The sequence below is a fragment of the Lolium perenne genome, chromosome 3 (assembly GCF_019359855.2).
Source record: "Lolium perenne isolate Kyuss_39 chromosome 3, Kyuss_2.0, whole genome shotgun sequence".
NCBI lineage: Eukaryota > Viridiplantae > Streptophyta > Magnoliopsida > Poales > Poaceae > Lolium > Lolium perenne.
The window spans coordinates 174313739-174330923 of record NC_067246.2 but is presented as its reverse complement, the minus strand read 5'-3'; the positions used below and the strand labels follow the sequence as shown (position 1 = coordinate 174330923).

Below are 17185 nucleotides of genomic sequence, written 5' to 3'. Positions count from 1 at the left end.
TTATGATGGCATGTCACTTCAGAAATTATCTTTGTTATCGTTTACCTACTCGGGACGAGTAGGAACTAAGATTGGGGATGCTGATACGTCTCCAACATATCGATAATTTCTTATGTTCCATGCTACTTTATTGATGACTAGATGACCCGTTGCGCTATCGCGCAAATGGCATAGCGCAAATGGCATAATCAACTCAAAATTTAAACCATAAGTTCTATCTTATTTTAGTATCAAGAATTATGCCGGAACTTAACTACTTCGATATCTTGCAAACACGCCATTTCATTGAGATGATGCAGTAAGATATGATAATTTAGTACGATTTCACACTATTTTTTTCAGCTTTTGTATAATCTCCCGTACCAAAGTATGGTTATTGTACCTAAAGAGGTAGCATCATAAAAGAAGTATCATAGGACAATTACTAATTTCAAGAAGAATGTTTCTATTTATTGTGAGTAGCAAGAAAGAAAAGATTTGGTTCAAGATTTTAAACACCTTAGATGATACCACAGGAACAAGAAACTACAAATAATGTTTGCCGCACGTAAAAAAATTCTAGCACTATTCTCGGATGATACAACCCATCTTACTCTACACCTTCCTCCATTCCCTCAACCCCATCTAATCCACTGACCAAGTAATCTATCGCGGCCATCCACCCCATCAGCTACGGCCACCCACGCCATTAGCCATCCACTGCTCGCCCCAACATTTACCTAACACTTGATAGAGGATAAAACAGATTAAACATTTCAAAATTGTAAGATAATATGTTGTAATTTACGAATCAAAACATAAGACATTTAGAGGAATAGTAGGAAATCCTAAAACCCGATGCGCCACTGGCACAAAAGGCAAGACAATATTCAAGCCAAGATTTACCAACATGAGGCAATCTTTTCATACCTCGATCGCCATAGTTTCCATATAATGGAGTCACAAATCAAGATTCGGTCCTGCAGGCTTTCATGAGAGAAGAAATCATCTGAAGGAGATGCTCAATGACAGATCTCTGAGATATAATAGCAACAATATATATATTGAAAATATTCACCATTATATAATTAGAGATACGCCATACAATGAGAAAAAAATGGTAAGAGGAGATAGAGGCACTCATCTGCTGAGAGCAGAAAAACGAGTGAGGCATATGAAGCTAACCACCGTGTTCTTCCCCGACTCACAAACCTTCGCCGCTCCACGCGTCCACCTGCACCATGGAGGCTCCCAGGCGTGCAAACTGATCATATACAGTCATGTTCACATAAATATTTCTCCAAAAAGCTGCCAGTTGCAAAAAAAATGCAACCCGAGCCTAGAATAATATACCTGTTGAGTATCAATTTGTCTACAGGTGATGTCGCTCTCAACAGATAATATCCACCTACAATACATATGTAGTATCATATTCCTTGAATATGATAAATAACCTAGTGGACACTTTTAGAAATATCGGTTGCTAGTGTACTATCAAAAATTGCATTGATGCCTAGCGAGAAAAGTCGTGTTACTTACCGGAAGTGGGTGATTACATATAGACCCTGCACTCATAGGAGAAGTTTCACTGAAGAGTACATAACAAAGAGTACATAACAGTAAGACATTTAATCGACCACCAGCTCCACAACCTTCATCCTTGATATCACCAACTGCATACTCAAAGGAAAAGCCCATGTATCAAGCAATAATTATTTGGGGGTAAACTTGAACCAAATGGGTATCTTTTAGGGACATCAAATCTGAAAATTCATTGGTTAAATCAATCTGGCAACCTGCACCTTCCAGATTATGGCCTATATATTCAAACCTCTAGATAGTAACACTAATTCATCAATAGGCGGCAATAAGTAATTAAGTAAGCTGTCGTCCATAGGCTAACACGACAGGAAAACTATTGTCCACTTGCTTCATATGCCAATCATGTTAGCAGGTACACACAACAAAATTATAGACATTTGAAAGACTATTACTGACATGTGATTTTGATGTAAGGCTACTCACCGGTTCAGAGCTAGCCGAATTCATAAAAGGGAACAAAAATAATTTCACTGGTTTTATCTAATAATGAGCGGGACAAAGCCTCTATAACATACACCTTCCAAGCAGCTTGAGTTCCAGACAAATACAAACTGTTTTCTCTAGTTCACATATATGCACATCACACACATAATAGTAGACTAACACCTAAAACACCATCTGTTTCATATGGCCCTCCTAAATGTTATATGTTTGCTATTAGACTAACACCTAAAATAGTTCTAAGACCGCAAAATTAGAAATGAAATGAAAAAGGGACCTCACACCACAGATAACTACCAAATCCTATTTAAATCCTGAATAAAAAAAAGACCTTTAATATCTCATGAGCTTTATTTTTGCTTTTTCCAGATTTCACCAACATCCAAAAGCATGTATTATACTGGTTGTTCCTATGACCTGAAAATCAGTATCTATTTTTACCTCATGTGTTTTTCTTTTGTTTTTTTAGCTACTACTGGAAGAGTTGATCCCTTGAAATAGAACCCCAAAGCACATTGCTATACAAGCACTACAGTTTTATTACATAGTATTCTTATGGACCAATCCTACCAGCATGAAGGATGAAAGACTCTTTTTTTTCTAGAAGTTGTATGTTTCCACTGGTAGATAAGGTGCTAACAACGTAAGGCAAAGTGTGATCACATGCATCAATATTCTTATCACCTTTTCCGATTCTATGATATATGATTAGGGTTCTAAAACAGCTACATAATTCAGAGCGACTCTATTATGATCTTCTCCATGGCATGAAACCTACTCACCACTTATCATGCCAACAAATATGACATCACAAACAGTCCATTATAAAATTTCAGAACTATAATTAGCACACTGTAGATTTCTTAAAAAGATCCATGTGAAGGTCCTGAAAAAAAATTCTAACACCACGCTAAACACAACATATTAATGTGTGTTCCAAGAAAACAAAACAAACTTCGAGAACTGATCCTTCATGGAAAAGAAATTTAGAAGAGGGGAGAACATGTGGAGTTAACCTTGGAAGAGGATTGACTCATGTTTCTGTACCTAGCAGCAATCATGCCAACTTTAATCTGCAATGCAGCTTGCTACCACTCAGGCAAATCTGCAATGCACCGAATGAGAAGATACCATGTTAACATCATACATGGTTAATCCATGATAAAGAAATTCTATGCCATATGTGGTGCTGGAAACAAAAAAAAGAAACAAACAAACCTACAAAATAAAATGGTACGCACAAGCTCACCATAAGCAGAGTGTATTGCGCCATTGTGTATAATCTATTCCCATGAAAACCTAACCAAATAAAGATAAGACCAGCAAGTCTTCAGTGTATACCCTACGGAAGAGAACCATTCTGCAATGACACAGCGGAAGTTTTGTCTTTTGTGCAATGACACATTCAGATCAAACCTTCTGCCCGTACCATAAATGCAATAATTCATTGATATTTTTTTGAATTCAAACTAAGTCATGATGCAACAGTTTGGTACCGACTACCGTTTTAGGTTTCCAATTGCAGGGGAAAAAAATGTGTTAACTATGTAGCCAGTACAATCAGAAGCCAAAGAAAAATATCTCCAACGTGCTGAAAGGGGCACTCCATACAGAAAGTCTAATCATGATATTCAAGTGCATATACATAGGAGAATGATTAGAACATAAGAAGCATTGATGTTTTGGAAAGTGTATTTAAACAAGCTTGAGGTAGCAAAATGAGTTTCATAAATCTGTTTAGATAATGTTTAGAGAGGAAAATATTTTTGGTTGCAAATGCGGAAAGAACAAGAAACACATGAAGCTGCTATTACCCATTTGCCAAATTTGAGACGCAGTCTGTAGCTATTGTCTCGGCAGAAATGGAACTGTAGAGGTACTGCTACATGTCATTTATCAAAGGCTATGCTCATGAAATATAGCAGTGAAGTGTATCAGACACAAAGCAAGAAACTTATATCACCCTAAGTACCTCATGAGCACATAATTGTTTTATTGACTCAATGACTGAACTCAAGCTAACAAAAAAGGTAGCTTGTTAGCAAATCTAGCAACAAAGAAAAAATAGGCAATTCGAAGGTATATAATCCACATGTCTCTAAATAGAGGTCAATTTCAGATTGATGTTCAATCCTTTTGAAACTTTTACCACTAATACTAAAATATTAAAAAATAGATTTGCTTAACAAAATAAATTCGTGTGATTTGTCTTTCCATGGCTATTTCCCTTGGTACTAAACCTCTGCCAAACAAACAATGAACATCAAAGGCACTTGACACAAACCATTGTTAGAGAAAAGTCACAAGTAAAGAAAGAAAAAAAGTCACATTATAGAGCACTTGTATTTCTTCAGTGGAGAGGTTTGAGTATAGATCAATGGAAAGAACCAAGAAGGAACTTTGATAGGGACCTTTTTTTTTGCAAAGATGACTATCAAGTGACACACCAGCTGCTGCCCTCCGGCGTGTGCATGCCTTGGCTTCGTGCATTTCCAGAGACAGGCTCTACAAAAGCTTGTTTAAAGACACCCGGTTTGGAAAGGCACACACATTTCTCTGCAACCTGGAAGCTTGAAGAGGGTTAACTTAAACAGTGACCTAACTTGCTATGAATTTTATACCACTGATTGAAAATAATTGATAGAACGATCATATATCCGTTCACATTTGAAAGCTCCTGAAATAAGACATAAATATTCAAAGGGCCCATGGAACATGAGCACCTGATACTATTTTTTGCTAGAAAACTTGGCCAAATGACAAGCTAAGAAAAGGAAAAACATTCAGAGACACGAATCAGATAACAGAGCTATCTATCCATGTGTCAGAGACATCTCTTTTAAATACTGGCAGCCAAGATATAGATATCATAACCTAGTTAACCTACTGGCAGCCAAGCCAAACCTTCAGAAACCAAAGGAAGAAAAGCTTTCTGAGCATAGTTTTTCTCTAGCTTTGTTCTATTATACCTTTTCCCACATAACTCATGTTTGCATTAGCACAGTCATGATATGAAAATGCAGGAACAAACTTGATTGTGTTCATAGAAGAAGAAAATAAGCACCTTCACCAAATTATCCCGCTAGATTTTCTCTTTGCTTTTTTGTCAAACCATACAATTAGGAAATCAAAAAGTGAGAGAGAAAGAGGAGTACATAACAGATAACAGAGGGTGCTAATGATGCTAATGTCATGGGTCATTAGAGCGCCATGGTTAAGCAACAATAGATAACTACTACTCGCCCCAAACCTTTGCATCGAATTCAGCATACAAGGCTTGATTTAATTTTTGTTCTGCAACAGTTATCATTCCCGCTTGATATGGTGATTCGCGATGGTGCAGTGACAACTGTAGAGACGTGACGATAAAACGGAAACCCCTAAAACAAGAACTCCAAATACTTCAGGACAATACAATACACAAAATAGTAGATTGCATGGTACAGTAAACTGAATTATTATAGCAATAATACCTTGCTTTCACCCATGCTCACGTCTATCAGAAGCAAAGCGCTAAAAAGGGGCTGGAAATCCGTTCAGTAAATTACGTGAATTTTTCCAGTCTGCAACTATTGGAAGCTGATTAACTTTAGAGCATCAGTGCAAACATCCTGGCTTCTTGTCACAGCTGAAAAGATCTTAATGTTGTATAAATTGATTCCATCATGAAATGTACACATGGAGCGAAAACCCGTGCTAAGAACATTAAATGCCACAAGAATAGCGTATTAGATACCAAAAGATGGCGTCAGGCTCATCAAAGGTCACATTCATATTGATCATTACCTGAACAATAACATCTGAATCAGTTTGGTGGTACAAAGAACTTTGCAAATCATCAGGAACATATTTGGTTATTTGTAGAATTGGAACATTTCTTCAGTAATACAGCTTCCATGTCAAAAAAATCAAACTACTAAAACATCAATTATCCAAGCGGTCAGTAGTAAAAATGATAACAACTTAAATCGGGAATTTTACATAACACTCACCAACAACGAACTGAGACATTGCCAAAAAGCCCCATCCAACACTTCCTTCCTCCGGTTGTACATGACGCCCTCGCCTGCCAAAATCGCCCCATTTACCATCAATCTCCTTGATATCTACATCGCCAAAAATTCACCCTCCTCCAAGGCTCCAACACAAGAATTTGAGCAAGTAATGGTCATCTCCTACCTCCAAATCACCTTCCTGTGACTTTTCTCTTTGCTCAAATCCATGCCAAAGCTGCAAAAACAGCAGCAAATCATCATCAACATCAAGAGTTTTAATGCGCTGAATAGCAGACTGACCAAATCGATTCATGAATCTAAATATATATGAAGAATGTGGCCAGAAAAATTAACAAAAATCCATATACACATCCAAATATATATATGCAGATCACGTGAGGGAGTGCTTGCTCCAATCTCTCTTCACGTCCAAGCATGACAAACATCCATCATAGAGACTCGCACTGAAAAAATAAGGAAAACCATGGATTAATTGTAAATTGTATTTTCCATCATGACAGAGCACAGAAAAAAAAATGACCACTATCCTGCAGGTGCTTGGGCACACATGGGAAGGTTCAGTAGATTACAGTGAGTTGGAACTAATCAAGAAACAATTAAGGGGCAATTTTACATTTACTGATGACAAACAGATTTAGCACAGCACATGAGGAAACACAAATTTAGCAAGGGAAAATGCAGTCGAACCAATTTCTAGCAGAACTGCCATTCAGCACACTGGGTATTATGAACAGAGCAACCAATTGAACAGCTAAAATGTGAGATTGGGTTAGTTCAGCACAAAACATCAAGCCATCAGCTCCATCAAATTTCCAAGAAATATTCCAATCATCCAAGCAGTACTGTTATCAGTAACGAAACAACCACGCAATGCCATCAGAAATCATCACGACAACCAAACGACTTCCAGTGTCACTCACCATGGCAAGCGTCATGAAGCCGTACGTCGCTAAGCACCATCGCGGAGGCGGGCGATGGCCTCGCGGATCTTGACGCTCACGCTCATGGCGGACATGGTGACGGAGGTGGCGTCCGACCGGGTCGGCGTGCCGCCGCCTGGCCGGGTAGTTGGCGTGCTGTCATCGTGGCAGTGGCGCGAGTGCGAGCGGTCGAAGCAGGAGTACGGCGAGAGCGGCTGCAAGAAGGTGCGGAGGCCATGGATGATGTAGCGGGCGTCGTTGTAGACCTCGGGGTGGGAAATCTCGACGCCTTCCACGAAGAGCCTGGCATGGTGGACGGAGAACGTGCCCCTGACGGTGGCGACGTTGAGGCAGAGGTTGAGGGAGGCCGAGGGGATCTTGGTGGTGGGGCTGGCGGCGAGCTCGGAGTACGGGTAGTAGCCGAGGGCGATGTGCTCCAGGAGGACGCGGCGGCGCGAGCAGAACGGGCACGAGGTCTGGAGGGAGACGTCTGGAGCCGCGAAGACGGTGATCGGTCCGTGCCACCTCGCGAGCGACGGCAAGTTGGGGTGGAGCGTCGCCGACACGGCCATCTCGTTGTACCCCAGCGCCCTAAGCGCCCTCGCCATCGGCAGCAGCCCCTCCTGGCTGCCTAAGGCCACCGCCCTCGCGACGCCGTCTTGGATGGGAGGCAGAGAGCCCGTGGCTGCCACCGCGGTGCGCTGGTCGAGGAGGAGCGGAGGAAGCGTCGTCGTTGCCGTGGCCGCTGCCGGTTCGGCGAGGGTTGCAGCCGAGGCGGAGCCCGCGTCCTCCTGCTGCCGCTTAGGTGCCTTGGAGGTCAGATCCGGCGCGGCGATGAGCAGAGGCGGCGGTGTGGCCGCTCTGGGTGGCCCGAGCGGCGCAGGATGGTTCGCCGCCATGGCTTCTTCGCGGGAAGAAGGTTGGTCATCGGCGGTGAAGCGGTCGAGGGCGAGGCGGGTCGACTGGCTCCCGTCCATCCCGAGGTGGTTTTGGTGCATGGAGCGGGTGGTGGCGCTAGAGACCGGATGAGAGTGGACGGTAGCTGTGCTCGCCGGGGAAGGGGTATGGCGGCGGGGCGCGGTGGTGGACTCCGGTGGGAGCTGGTCGTGGGAAGCAGACTTATGGAGAAGTGCGCCGCCGCTGAATCCGTGCTCCACATCCGTCCCAGTGCCGCCCCTCACTGCTCCTCCACCTCCGGCGCTCGGTAGGTCGAGGGGGAGACGCGCAACGGCGGCAGCTCAGGGTCGCGGAGGAGGAGGCGCGAGGGGGCGAAGCACGCCGACGGCGGCGGCTCGGGGAGGAGAGGAGGCGCGGGGGAGGAGAGGATGAGGAAGTGGAGGGGAGTATGGGGGTCGGATCGGGAGTGGATTGGCTGGTTTCTCGATCTAGGTTTTTACCCCAATGTGTGATCTGGGTGACCTGAAACCAGGAGCGTCGCTGCCTCTGTTCGCTGGTCCCGCACACGTCTGGTCCCAGCCATCAGTGATCCATCCAGAGAAGCACCGAGTGAGGAAAAAGTTACCACATCCGACGGCTGCTGTTAAAAGCGGGTCCGAAAATTACTGTAGTGAGGTAAACGAGCTACCAGGATTGTTTTGCCCCTTTTGGACCCTCTGGTTGGCCGGGTAGTCTAGGAACATTTATAGAAGTAATACCTACATGTTTTATACATACTTTATGTCATATTTATGCATTTTCCGGCACTAACCTATTAACAAGATGCCGAAGAGCCAGTTGCTGTTTTCTGCTGTTTTTGGTTTCAGAAATCCTAGTAAGGTAATATTCTCGGAATTGGACGAAATCAACGCCCAGGATCTTATTTTTCCACGAAGCTTCCAAAAGTCCGGAGAGGAAACGAAGTGGGGCGACGAGGCAGCCACACACCAGGGCGGTGCGGCCCAGGCCCTGGCCGCGCCGGCCTGTGGTGTGGGCCCCTCGTGGCGCCCCTAAACCTACCCTTCCGCCTACTTAAGCCTTCGTCGAGAATAACTCCAGTACCGAGAGCCACGATACGGAAAATCTTCCAGAGACGCCGCCGCCGCCAATCCCATCTCGGGGGATTCAGGAGATCGCCTCCGGCACCCTGCCGGAGAGGGGAATCATCTCCCGGAGGACTCTTCACCGCCATGGTCGCCTCCGGAGTGATGTGTGAGTAGTTCACCCCTGGACTATGGGTCCATAGCAGTAGCTAGATGGTCGTCTTCTCCTAATTGTGCTATCATTGTTGGATCTTGTGAGCTGCCTAACATGATCAAGATCATCTATCTGTAATGCTACATGTTGCGTTTGTTGGGATCTGATGAATATGGAATACTATGCTATGTTGATTATCAATCTATCATCTATGTGTTGTTTATGATCTTGCATGCTCTCCGTTGCTAGTAGAGGCTCTGGCCAAGTTTTTGCTTGTAACTCCAAGAGGCAGTATTTATGCTCGATAGTGGGTTCATGCCTCCATTAAATCTGGGGGAGTGACAGCAACCTCTAAGGTTGTGGATGTGCTGTTGCCACTAGGGATAAAACATCAATGCTATGTCTAAGGATATATTTGTTGATTACATTACGCACCATACTTAATGCAATTGTCTGTTGTTTGCAACTTAATACTGGAGGGGGTTCGGATGATAACCTGACGGTTGACTTTTTAGGCATAGATGCATGCTGGATAGCGGTCTATGTACTTTGTCGTAATGCCCAATTAAATCTCACAATACTCATCATAACATGTATGTGCATGGTCATGCCCTGTTTATTTGTCAGTTGCCCAACTGTAATTTGTTCACCCAACATGCTTATTCTTATGGGAGAGACACCTCTAGTGAACTGTGGACCCCGGTCCATTCTTTTACATCGAATACAATCAACTGCAATACTCGTTCTACTGTTCTCTGCAAACAATCATCATCCACACTATACATCTAATCCTTTGTTACAGCAAGCCGGTGAGATTGACAACCTCACTGTTACGTTGGGACAAAGTATCTTGGTTGTGTTGTGCAGGTTCCACGTTGGCGCCGGAATCCGTGGTGTTGCGCCGCACTACACTCCGCCGCCATCAACCTTCAACGTGCTTCTTGGCTCCTACTGGTTCGATAAACCTTGGTTTCTTACTGAGGGAAAACTTGCTACTGTATGCATCACACCTTCCTCTTGGGGTTCCCAACGGACGCGTGCTGTACGCGCATCACTGATCCATATAGATTTCATCTTCCAACTCTCCATTAAGAAAAGCTGTCTTTATGTCCATTTGATGAACGATAAGACCATAAGAGGCAGCCATGGACAGTAGTACTCGAATGGTGGTAAGTCTAGCGATAGGTGAATTGGTGTCGAAGTAATCTTCGCCTTCTCTCTGTGTGTGTAGCCTTTAGCTACAAGTCGTGCCTTGTACTTCTCAATAGTACCATTAGGCCTTAGCTTCTTCTTGAACACCCATTTGCAGCCTACAGGCTTGCATCCATGGGGTCGTTCTGACAGCTCCCAAGTTCCATTAGAAAGAATCGAGTCCATCTCATTATGGACAACTTCTTTCCAGGAATCTGCATCTGGAGATGCATATGCCTCTGCAATGGACGTGGGAGTATCATCCACAAGGTACACAATCAAATCATCACCAAAGGATTTTTCAAACCTCCGTCTCTTGCTCTGTTTAGGAGCTTCATTGTCATCCTTCTCAGTAACATTCTCATGTGATTGTTCAAAATACTCATTAGATGGACTAGACTCAGGTATTATCTCAGTACAGATTCTAGCAATGCTATGCATATCTTTCATAGGAAACATATTTTCAAAAAATGTTGCATCACGAGATTCCATAATAGTATCAACATGCATATCAGGTACCTCAGATTGAACTACTAAAAATATATAGCCTACACTCCGCGGAGCATAACCTAGAAAGATACAATCCATTGTCTTTGGTCCGTGTTTGCGCTTTTTCGTAATTGGAATATTAACTTTCGCCAAACATACCCATGTGCGCAAATATGAGAGTGATGGTTTTCTCCCAGCCCACTCCTCGTAAGGGGTTTTATCTTTATTCTTGTCAGGAACTCTATTCAGGACATGACATGAATTCAATAAAGCCTCCCCCCACCATGCCTTTGATAAACCAGCAGTGGCTAACATGGAATTCACCAAGTCACTTAGCGTGCGGTTTTTCCTCTCGGCAACCCCGTTTGATTGGGGCGAATAGGGAGGCGTCCTCTCATGAATAATGCCATGTTCCTCACAAAATTCATCAAAGATTTTAGGAAAATATTCACCACCACGATCCGACCTAAGACGCTTTATCTTTCTCTCTAGTTGATTTTCAACTTCAGACTTATAAATTTTAAAGTAGTCTACCACTTCATCTTTAGTTTGCAACAAATAAACATAGCAAAATCTAGTCGCATCATCAATCAATGTCATTAAAAATCTTTTTCCACCTTTTGTCAACACACCATTCATCTCGCATAGATCAGAATGTATGAGTTCTAGAGGTGCCAAGTTTCTCTCCTCGGCCGCCTTGTGAGGCTTCCGAGGTTGCTTTGATTGCACACAACTATGGCACTTAGAACCTTTGGCAATGGTGAAATTCGGAATTAAACTCAAACTGGATAGCCGAGACATTAAACAAAAATTAATGTGACATAAACGAGAATGCCAAACACTGGTATATTCACTAACATTGCCACAAATATGGTTCACAGACTTATTACTGAAATCCGAAAGCGAAAAGCAGAACAAGCCTCCACACTCATAGCCTTTACCAATAAATTGTCCAAACTTGGAAACAACTACTTTATTCGACTCTAAAACAACCTTAACCCCATCTCTGCATAGAAGGGTGCCGCTAACGAGATTCTTGTTCATAGTAGGGACATGTTGCACGTTCCTCAGCTGCACGATCTTCCCCGAAGTGAACTTCAGATCTACCGTGCCATAACCACGAATAGAAGCATGTGACCCATTCCCCATCAAGACGAAGAATCCCGGGCGACCTGGTAAGAAGTGAACATGGATATGTTAGCACACACATGAACATTAGCACCCGTATCAATCCACCAACATGGAGATTGAAATACCGAAAGAACAGTAAAGAGATTACCGTACCCATCAGCATTGCTAGCGGTCACCGTGTTGACTTGCCTCGCCTTTTTCTTGCGGTCTGATCTCTCTGGACAGTCCTTTGAAAAGTGTCCAGTCTCTCCACAGGTAAAGTAGCTCAGATCTGCTTTGTTTATCATCTTCTTCTTCTTGAAGGTTGTAGTCTTCATAGGCTTATTGAAGGAGGGCTTGTTATTCCCTTTATTCTTGTTGTAGGGTTTCTTCTACACCATGTTGGCACTAGACTAACCCTCTGCTTTCTCAGTAGTATCTTTAGCCCAAGATTTCTCCTCAACATCAAGAGACGCTATCAGATTTTCAACTGATATCTCTTGTCTCTTGTGTTTGAGAGTTGTGGCAAAGTTCCTCCATGAAGGGGGCAACTTAGCGATGATGCATCCAGCCACAAACTTCTCAGGTAAGGCACACTTAAGGAGTTCAAGCTCTTTCGCAATGCACTGTATCTGATGAGGTCTAAGACCTAGGTTGTGGCCCGATCTCGCGAATTGACCCGAAATCGAAAGGGGAAAAGAGGGGAAACGAAGAATGCGAAGAACACGAAGAACAAACACACGCACACCAACCCGATACAATCGAATCTTACTCTCGTGGCTCGATGGACCATGCCAATAGAATCACCTGGAAGAGATGCGAGGTAGAATTCCGTGTGAGAGATCGGGGTTGGAGACGGAGACCGGTGAGGGAGAGAGAGTGGAGCACACTTGAATCTCACTCACAAGTAGCCTAATCCTCAACAAGAGTAGCCTTGATACAAAGGGGATCTAACCCTAGGGAGACAAAGCTCAAAGTAATGTTTAAGCCATATCTTGTCTAACCCTACAAATGAGGAGTACGGGAGATACATATAGCCAGATTTGAGTCAAGGGTAGTTTGGGCAAAGGCTAAATAAGTTACAGCGGCTAGATGGCGAATGGACGGCTCAGATCTGAGTTCATGCGCGTGCGAGCGGTACCTCGGGCGGAGGTTCCGGCCATGGTACCGGAAACATCATCAAAATGGAACGAAGTGTACTGGGAGCTCGGACGCACGAGCGGTACCTCCAGCGGTACCACGGCTGGAGCCTCCGGCCGGAGGTACCAGTCCTCCTTTTCTCCCGCGCCCAAGGTGGTACCGGCCAGCACCCGCCGGTAGTACCGGCCAGGAGGGGCCGGTACTACCGGTCTCCCCTCCATGCGCGCGGCCAGGTTGGTGCTGGCCTCCTGCCAGCCATGGGTGGAGGCTCCGCCCCCCCTTGGCATGGAGGCTCCGGCCTCCCTCTTCCCTCTTCTCTTCTCTCCTCTTCCTTCATCTTGTCTTCTCATGTCCTTCTTCCTTTCTTCTTCTTCCTTTCCATTGACTTTAGCTTCTTCTTCCTTGAACAATGGTGTATCCTCCTCCTCCTCCTCATGTCCTTGATTAGACTTATACCTAATGACACATAACTGAAGGGATTCGTAGCATAGAAAACAAAAAATTTCCTACCGCGAGAACGCAATCCAAGCCAAGATGCAATCTAGAAGACGGGAGCAACGAGGGGATGAACGAGACTAACCCTTGAAGATTTCCAAAGCCTACAAGAGGAGGCTCTCGTTGCTGCGGTAGACGATCACTTACCGCTTTCAAAAGCGCGTAGAAGATCTTGACGGTGCCACAATCGGGCAGCACCTCCGTACTCGGTCACACGTTCGGTGTTGATGAAGACGACGTCCTTCTCCCCGTTCCAGCGGGCAGCGGAAGTAGTAGATCCTCCTCGGAATCCCGGCAGCACGACGGCGTGGTGGCGGTGGTGGTGGAGAACTCCGGCAGGGCTTCGCCTATGCGCTGCGGGAGTATTATGTGGAGGAGGAGAGGCTAGGGTTTGGGGAGAGGGGGTGGCTAGGGCGCCGGCCAAGGGCAGCCCTAGGTGGTGCGGCCAAGAGTGGCTGCCCCCTCCCTCTCCTCCTCATTATATAGGTGGAAATCCCCAAGAGTTGTAGTCCAAGTCTTCGAATAAGACCCCAACAACAAAACCTCCCATAGGTGGGAAACCTACTAAGGTGGGAGTCCTACCCAAGGTGGGACTCCCACCTTTCCCTTAGGTGGGGTGGCCGGCCACCTATGGTGGAGTCCACCTGGGACTCCACCCCCTTAGGGTTGGCTGGCCAAGCTTGGTGGAGTCCCTCCGGGACTCTGCCTTCCATAGTGATTTCTTCCGGACTTTTCTAGAACCTTCTAGAACCTGCCATAAATGCACCGGATCATTTCCAAACTTGGAATATGACTTCCTATATATGAATCTTATTCTCCGGACCTCCTCGTGATGTCCTGGATCCCATCCGAGACTCTGAACAAAACTTCGAACTCCATTCCATATTCCATATCTACTTGAACGACATCAAACCTTAAGTGTGTCACCCTACGGTTCGCGAACTATGTAGACATGGTTGAGACTTCTCTCCGACCAATAACCAATAGCGGGATCTGGAGATCCATAATGGCTCCCACATATTCAACGATGACTTAGTGATCGAATGAACCATTCACATACGATACCGATTCCCTTTGTCACGCGATATTTTACTTGTCCGAGATTTGATCATCGGTATCTCTATACCTTGTTCAACCTCGTCTCCTGACAAGTACTCTTTACTCGTACCGTGGTATGTGGTCTCTTATGAACCATTCATATGCTTGCAAGCTATTTAGACGACATTCCACCGAGAGGGCCCAGAGTATATCTATCCGTCATCGGGATGGACAAATCCCACTGTTGATCCATATGCCTCAACTCATACTTTACGGATACTTAATACCACCTTTATAACCACCCATTTACGCAGTGGCATTTGATGTAATCAAAGTACCTTTCCGGTATAAGTGATTTACATGATCTCATGGTCGAAAGGACTAGGTAACTATGTATCAAAAGCTTATAGCAAATAACTTAATGACGTGATCTTATGCTACGCTTAATTGGGTGTGTCCATTACATCATTCATACAATGACATAACCTTGTTATTAATAACATCCAATGTTCATGATCATGAAACTATGATCATCTATTAATCAACAAGCTAGTTAAGAGGCTTACTAGGGACTCATTGTTGTTTACATAACACACATGTATCAATGTTTCGGTTAATACAATTATAGCATGGTATGTAAACATTATCATAAACACAAAGATATATTATAATAACCATTTATTATTGCCTCTTGGGCATATCTCCAACAATAACACACTTGCATGAGGTAGCATTCCATCCAATGTCGTACCGAGATCGAGGGTAGCGAGGAGCGAGTTCACCTTGTCATGTATAGCCTTCACTCGGGCTCGTGTCATCGGTCCACTCGGGGGACTAGTTGGACGTGGTGAAGCGTCGACCTTGGGTGGGGCTACATCATCTCCCCCCCTTGGGGAAGATTCGTCCTCGAATCTTGTTCCTTCTCATCTCCATGTTCTTGTATAGTTGCCCTTGTATCCTTAGGGATGTTCGTCGTGGTGCGGGCGTCCTTGTTGTAGTCCATGACGGTTCTCCCATGAAGTGGTGGAGGAATAAAGTCGTGGTCGAAGAAAAACTTGGGGAAAAGCAACTTGCGAATAGAGAGCTTGTGTATGCCAATTTTTTTTATCGGTGAATAATAAGCTCTCATGTAAATACGAAGCATCAAGTCCTTTCTCAAGGGGACATTTGGCAAAAAGGGGGACAAAAAGAGTGTCGGTGTATTCAAAATGTGGTAGGGCAAATATTTGTGCATGTAAAAGTTTCCTTTGTAAGGAGTCAAAAATGTGGTATGTAGCGTTGTCCCAAACAAATCAAACATTCAAAAGGCAAGAAATTGTGTCAAAATTTTGGGCAATTTTTTTATGTGCAATGGCAACGCTATGGAAACTTTTAGCTTGTAAAAATATGGTTGGCGTGAGCCGAGTATGAGTATCCTCAAGTTTCAAAGAATCCATTTCAATTGCCATAGATGAAATGAGAAATCCAAAGGAGAGAAACTTTTGTGTGACATGTGGCACAAGATGCATAAGGTGTCTCTCACATGTATGACATGGTCCATGAGATTATCGGAGTGTATGATGATATCATCAAGACATACAACAATGATTGTGCCGACAAGATGTTTCAAGATATGTTGCATGAGAAGCAAAAGAGGTGACGAGGAATTGGACCAAACCGGAAGCTCGACAAGAGATGTCGGAAACACACGAGGGCGAAAGCTTTTGTGAACATACCCGTTGGTGTGAATCTCACGGATTGGATGACGTATTTTGTCCTTGTTGGGGTAGCTCTCTAGAGCTCGCTTCGTCAACTCATGCTCCGTGGCGGTGGAAGTTGTCGTTCGTGTACCTATACATGGAATAATCAAAACAAAAACCGTGTGTGCATGGTAGATGAATACATCATCCATCATGATGTTCCATGTCTTGTGCACATCACCATTAGTGTCAAGCAAGATAGTATGAAATGCATGGCGATAGTGCATATGGCATGAAGGTGCATTCGTGGCATGTGGTAACTTAGGATCATGAAAAATAAAGAAGGCTATGGGGGCCATCTCATGGACAATGAAATAAGCATTTTTGCATACCAAGCATAAGAAAGAGCAATTGTTCACAATCTTGGATGCAAGGATCATGGAATAGTGCAAACATTTTGGGCAAAGCATGCGGAAGCTAATGTCGTCATTGTCAACAACACATGTGAAAGAGCAAGTAGTCCTCATATCGCAAGCAAGAGGAAACAAGTCATTATTTTTCATGTCCACAAGGGGGATCATGATCTCATCAATACCTTTGGGTTTACCTTGGTAGTCCGACTCATTTGATGTAGGTATTGTGGTAGTTGTATGCTCCACATGGTTGACATCGTCATCTTCATCGAAGCATGGTGTGATGTGATCTTCTTGCACCATGTACATGCTCTTGTCAAACATCGGTGCTTCAACATCCATGGAACCTAGTGCATCATGAGGAAACACAAAGGAGGGAGAGGTTAAGGTGTTAGCAAATGCAATGGCCTCCATGGACCTATCAACTACCTCTCGCAACTCACTCATCTCCTCCAAATGGAAGCACTCAAACTCACATATGGGGTGGGAGGCACTCAACTCACTATCACTCTCACTCAAGTGGGCTAAGTGGCTCTCAT

At 44.2% G+C, this 17185-nt stretch overlaps 2 long non-coding RNA genes across 4 annotated transcripts; both read right to left on the bottom strand.

Moving 5' to 3' along the window:
• Positions 1-429: 429 nt before the first annotated feature.
• LOC127318375 (uncharacterized) lies at positions 430-3151 on the bottom strand. Of its 2 annotated transcripts, none has more exons than XR_011755581.1 (5): positions 3039-3151; positions 1519-1652; positions 1333-1387; positions 910-1243; positions 430-725 (listed from the first exon to the last, which is right to left on the bottom strand). It is a non-coding gene; the product is annotated as an uncharacterized lncRNA (long non-coding RNA). The 2 variants fall into 2 exon arrangements; XR_011755582.1 differs by having other exon boundaries at positions 910-1213.
• A 1819-nt stretch (positions 3152-4970) lies between these two features.
• On the bottom strand, positions 4971-6470 carry LOC139838513 (uncharacterized). Of its 2 annotated transcripts, XR_011755580.1 has the most exons (4): positions 6202-6470; positions 6015-6088; positions 5496-5808; positions 4971-5402 (listed from the first exon to the last, which is right to left on the bottom strand). It is a non-coding gene; the product is annotated as an uncharacterized lncRNA (long non-coding RNA). The 2 variants fall into 2 exon arrangements; XR_011755579.1 differs by having other exon boundaries at positions 6015-6470.
• Between the last annotated feature and the right edge of the window lie 10715 nt (positions 6471-17185).